Here is a 6,000-nt window from a genome sequence, read left to right on the forward strand (position 1 = left end):
ATCAGGCCGCAACTATGGTCCAAGGGGATAAAGTCAGGGTGTAAACAGAGTGACCAGTTTTCAGTCTGCTGCGTCTGTCTATAACAAAAGCTCTTTTAGTAAAATTGCAATTAAATGGACAGTCACCTGCAGCCGTCCCGCTGATGACGCGCCTCTCCACAGGTCTCAGCAGAAAGAGCAAGTTTACATACACAAATCCATTTACATTGAACAGTGTGGATTCCCCTGCGCACTCCTTTGAAACAAAGCTTTACCTGAGAGATAAAACAAAAATATACCTCTCCACAATGCATCAGAGGTGCACTATTTCACAACAAAGGAGCGAGCTTTCTCAGCAGAGGGATAGTGGCTGTGGGGTGCCTACATCACAATCCTTTGGGTAACCGACAAAAATGTTCTTACTCATCCAGCATTTTAATTCATTGTGAAATCAAATTGGAAAAGGATTTCCTTCCCTGTGGTTTCATTGTATTTGCGCTGTGATACAACTGATTGCATACCTCTCAAAGAGGGTGAGGGGGGTATATAAATGTTTTAAATAAATGTGTAAGTAGTGTTCACAGGTGAAAATCTACTTCTAGAATATTATTTTATTATTAATTTGATATATATTATGTTTGTCAGGTATTATGTATACCAGGTATGATTCTGGCCTTCAGTAGCCAAAGATGGCAACTAATGTGGGGCTGCTGTACTCTGCAGTATCAGATCAAGGGCCTGTTCAACGTTCTTCTCCCTCACTGGTCAACCGGAAACCTATGAAAGAACACAGCCAGAATTCTGCTATTCCCAGTAAATGGTCTTCAGAGATATTTTCATTTTCATTTGGGTAGTAGTAAAGCCATTGATATCCTCCATGAAATGGTTTGAGCCAAAAACTCAATCCAGACCCTGTAAGTGTCCCTATATTCCAGGGACGTCCCTGATTTAGAGAATCTGTCCTGGTTTCTGATTTGATCCTGGAATGTCCCGCTTTTCCTTAGGATATCGCTATTTTCATTGGAGAAATGTTGGGGGTATGGAGTTATCCAACCCCTTAGCTATCTGAAGGCAATCCTGTATAGGGAAGGATTTTTTAAAAAATGTTTAATGTTTTATTATGTTTTTATATATGTTGGAAGCTGCCCAGAGTGGCTGGGGCAACCCCGTAAGATGTGTGGGGTATAAACAGTAAAATTATCATTATGGAATGGGACGTCCCTATTTTCATTGGAGAAATGTTAAAGGGGATGTCAATCCTGTGCGCTCTGGCATTTTGAAGTCAAAATGACTAGGTCTAGGGAGGCTTGATTTCTAGAAAAAGAGATGTCTAATCCCAAATCTAGAAATCCTTTTACAAATCCCTGGTGTCTAGGGACTCTCAGAAGCGAAGCAATTCTGAGGAAAATTACTCTGTACTGACCAGCCTTATAGCTCAGGCATTTGAGCATGAGACTTTTAATCTCAGGGTTGTGGGTTTGAGCCCCACATTGGGCAAAAGATTCCTGCATTGCAGTGGGCTGGACTAGATGACCCTTGTGGTCTCTTCCAACTCTACAATTCTCTGACTCTATGACTCAGGTATATGTTCATTGTTTCTTATTTTGGATTCAGGCTGGGTCCTAACACTGAGCCCTGCTATAAATTAAATGCTGTAAGGGCATAGTAGCAGACGTGGAATTAGGGGAGCACCACAGCAATGACAAACAACGGAAGGCAAAAGGAGGGGGGCACCGAATTTGGGCATCACACAGGGTGCCATTGAAATTTCAAAACCCACAGCCTACCACTGATAGTAGCTCTGGAAGAGGCTGACTCCTTTGCAAACATTCATGTAGGCCAGGCTTCTTCAACCTCGGCCCTCCAGATGTTTTTGGCCTACAACTCCCATTTTCCCTAGCTAGCAGGACAAGTGGTCAGGGATGATGGGAATTGTAGTTTCAAAACATCTGGAGGTCTGAGGTTGAGGAAGCCTGATAAAGGCCTTTCATACATATTGAAGCTGTGTATGTGAATGCACAGCTGTGTTTGGCAATATCTACTAGAGAGGGTTATCTGGCAAGTCCCCTTGTGCTGGGTTCCTGTAATTTTGATTCTTATTTTATTAACTTAGGCCTTCTCCGCCATGTCTACGTGTGTTTCTAACACATTCTATGTCCACTTCTCACATCTGATGAACTGGCAGCTGATTATTAATGTTTGAGCCACAAAATATCCAAGTGTTTTGTTACATTCAAAGTTTACTTTAGTCACGTAAAGTGATTAAATCCACTCAAATGAATGAAGTATGCCATGATACTCACATTATAACAGAAATATTTAAGTGTTCTGGATATTCAAAAATGCCTGTCCATAGACCCTTAGTTCAGAAATGTACTCTTGGATATTATTCTCCCTGGGAGGTGTTTCAATTTGTCCAGTGACAAAAGTAGTCATCCATCTTTATGACATGAATAAGCAACTTCAGAATTTGTTCTCAGAGTTCCAGAACAATGTTCCAGATGTCCTTATTTCTTGACCCGTATACTGATACTTAATTTACTACTGCATTCAGCAAATTTTTAATGACATTCAAGGATAGAGATTAATGCGCTCCCGCCTTGACGCATGTAATGGTTATAGGGGTTGCTCGTGCGTAAGTTACTGCCACTCTGGGCTAGGTTGCCTGGTTAAACCTTTCTTGTCTGGACAGCCATCACTTCATGGCTGTTCAGTCACTAGCAGAATCCATCAGTGGGCGTTTCTTGAACTTCTTCCAGCAAAGAAGTTCTTTGACGCCAAGTCTCCGCCTACTATCCCTGCGCGAAAGTCTTCTGCGCAGGGTGGGTGTGGGCAGTGGAGGATCCGTGCTCTCCCCGCTGGTCTCCAGCGAGGAGTCCTGGAGCCCCTTCGCCGATTCCCTCATCAGCCCCCCTTCATCCCTGGTGTTACGCTGATTGCCTTCCCCAGCAGCTGGGCTGCCTCTCTCCCTGGTGGGCCCCTCTCCAGCATCGCTCGGGAGCCTCGCCTCCGCTTCTGGCTCCAATGGCAGTTCCCTGACAACGCATAACCATCTAAACATTGCGCACATGCTCGCTAATATTCAATTTTTCTGCAGCAGTACCATAGGAGTTCCATTTGTTTGACTATAGAAAGCCTATTTAAAAAGAAATTGCCATATTCTACTTTAAAATAGCATCTATTGGTACATTTGGTTTTGTTTTGTTTTTCCATGGTGGAAGCATAACCAATCGGACCAGAAAACTATAAGGATTTACCATCATCCAGAAACTTTCACCAGCGTCAAGTTGCCATACGTCTGGGATATAGCCAGCAATTGGCCATCGGAAACAGTGTCTGGGCGGAAATTGCTGAAATGTCTGAGAAAGTCTGGATGTATGGTACCCTATGTCAGCAGTGTCGTTTTTGGCAATTTCCCTTAAAAATAGCTCAAAGGAAAGCTCAACAACTTTTCTGTCCAGATTTTCACTTTTGGCTCACTGGAGCAATATCACACCAATTCTCAAGGTATTGCGCTGGCCATCAATAAGTTTCCAGTCCAAATTCAAGGTATTATCAATGACTTTTAAGCCCTGAATGAGAGGAAAGAGGGAGAGAATAGGAGGAGTAAACAAGAGGAGAAAGGCCTGCTTTCAGCCATATCAATTTATAGGATTTTGGTTGGGGATTAGAATTGGGTGCGTGGAGTGAAAAACCTCCCCCATGCTATAAGGGAGGAAGAAAGGATACTCAATAGTTATGCACTACCTCTGTATCCCACTTCCCTTCCTCTAAGGATGTTCAGGCTGGTATACATAGTTCTCCCCCTTCCCATTTTATCCTCACAACAACCCCGTGAGGTTGCCAACTTACAGGGTGCATTTTAGCCAGTGTGGTGTAGTGGTTAAGAGCGGTAGTCTCGTCAAAATGGGCAATGGACTTGGGATACAATATAGAATATCATCAAACCTTTATTGCATTAGCATACAGCCATAGCAAGATAAGACAAAAATGCTAGAGAGAAGCAACCTGATAAAACAGAATTCAAACGATATTACTGGCATTGTGACATTTAAATCACCCTAAAACAATAATATAAAAATTTAGTTGCCAGCGCCGGGAATCTAAAATGCAGATGTGTATAAAACATATAATGGCCCCCAAAATAGGCTCGGCACATTTGGTTAAAAAGGTAATACAAAGAATTAAAAGAGGTCCAGGTCTGGGACACACTACCCAGTCAGTGTAGCCCTAAGTTTCAAAGCCTGCACTATAAAGATTGCCACCCCACGTGAAATTTGGGGATTTGCATCCACAAGAAGGAATTTCAAACAGTCTTCCTTAGATGTGATGGTGGGCGGGATCAAGAGGAGGAGCTTAGTTCTTATTAGCTCATAAATAGGGCAGTAGAAAAAGAAGTGTATGAAGTCCTCTACTTCATTCATTGTGCATGGACATAGACGCTGAGTAATGGGGGTCTTAAAGTAAATCCCCTGCAAGAAGGCCGTGGGTATAGAATGGAAACGGGCCATGGTAAACGCTCTTCTCAAATTGGGCTCCGTCAGGTCTATCAAGTAGTTGGCAAGTGATCTTACCACTTTCACTTTAGGGAGCCACTTGGAGAGGCGAGCTGTGGCGGACTGTGCCCGGTCCATGGCCTCGTCTCTTGTAAGAATCCAGGCCCGGATATTATGATGGTCCCAAGATGACAGCGTGTCAAGATCTGGGAGGGAGTAGCGTGCCGTGATAATCTCCATGGCCTTGGACCATTTGTTGTTAAAAGCACAAGTTAAAAAGGCTTGCCTGTCTAGTAGGGAGCCTGGGGCTTTGATTAATTTACAATAAAAACTAATTATTCTAATGTGGGCTCTCGCAACAATAGAGGGGAGGCCCAGTTCTATTCTTAACTGTGCAGCAACCGAGCCCCTGGGGAGGCCCAGTAACTTTCGTGCAAAAGAGTTTTGTAGAATCTCAAGCCGTTGTAGTGTTTTTAAATTCCACCCCCAGATTTCAACCCCATACAGTAACATCGGGAGGACTTTGCTGATAAATGCTTTTCTGATTGGAGGAACCAACTGGCCGCCTTTTGCATAGAAGAATTTCTCCAAGGCTTTGATGGTTCTATGGGCAGCCAGGATGGTCATATTTAGGTGAGCTGACCAACTAAGCCCATGCTGAAAGTGATGCCCAAATACTTGAATGCTGAACAATATTCAATAGAGTGGCCCTCAAAATTCCAGAATGGCTTCCGAGTTTTCGTGCCAAAAGTAAGAATTTTGGTTTTGGCAAAATTGATTTTGAGGGAGTTGGTATCACAATATGTCATGAGTCCTCTGAGCATGTCGTTTAAGCCCTGCTTGGTTAAAGACAGTATCACCATGTCGTCCGCATAGAGTAATATGGGGATCTTGCGCTGTTGTAAAGAGGGGGCAGATTGGTTTAGGGCTTCATGGTTGTAACGATGTCATTAATGTAGAAATTAAATAAAAAAGGGGCCAAGAGGCAGCCCTGTTTGACCCCTTTATTCAGAGGGAAAGAATCAGAAAGAGCTCCCAGAGGGCCAAATTTTACTCTGGCCGATATGTCATTATGAATTTCCATAAGAAGGTGGAGGAGTCTCTTATCTATGTTGGTGTAACTAAGCTTCTGCCATAGCCTATCTCTAGGGATGGAGTCAAAAGCGGAGGTCAGGTCCACAAAAGCTGCGTGTAGTTTGCAGTTGAACCTGTTTAGGTATTTATCAATCAATGTAAATAGAACAAGACATTGGCCAGATGTACTATGACCTTTACGGAAGCCAGCCTGTTCCGGATGGAATAGCTTTGTTTCTTCTGCCCACTCGATTAATTTCTCTAACAAGAATCTAGAGTAAACCTTGTATGATATGTCCAGCAGACTAATAGGTCGATAGTTACGCGGATCTTGTGGGTCCCCCTTTTTATGTATTGGGATGACTATGCTCTGTTTCCAGTTAGGTGGAATCTTAAGAGTAGCATTAATAGTGGTAAAGAGAGATGCTAAAATAGGGGCCCACCACGTCTG

Source organism: Podarcis raffonei, chromosome 5, assembly GCF_027172205.1.
Source record: "Podarcis raffonei isolate rPodRaf1 chromosome 5, rPodRaf1.pri, whole genome shotgun sequence".
Classification (NCBI taxonomy): domain Eukaryota; kingdom Metazoa; phylum Chordata; class Lepidosauria; order Squamata; family Lacertidae; genus Podarcis; species Podarcis raffonei.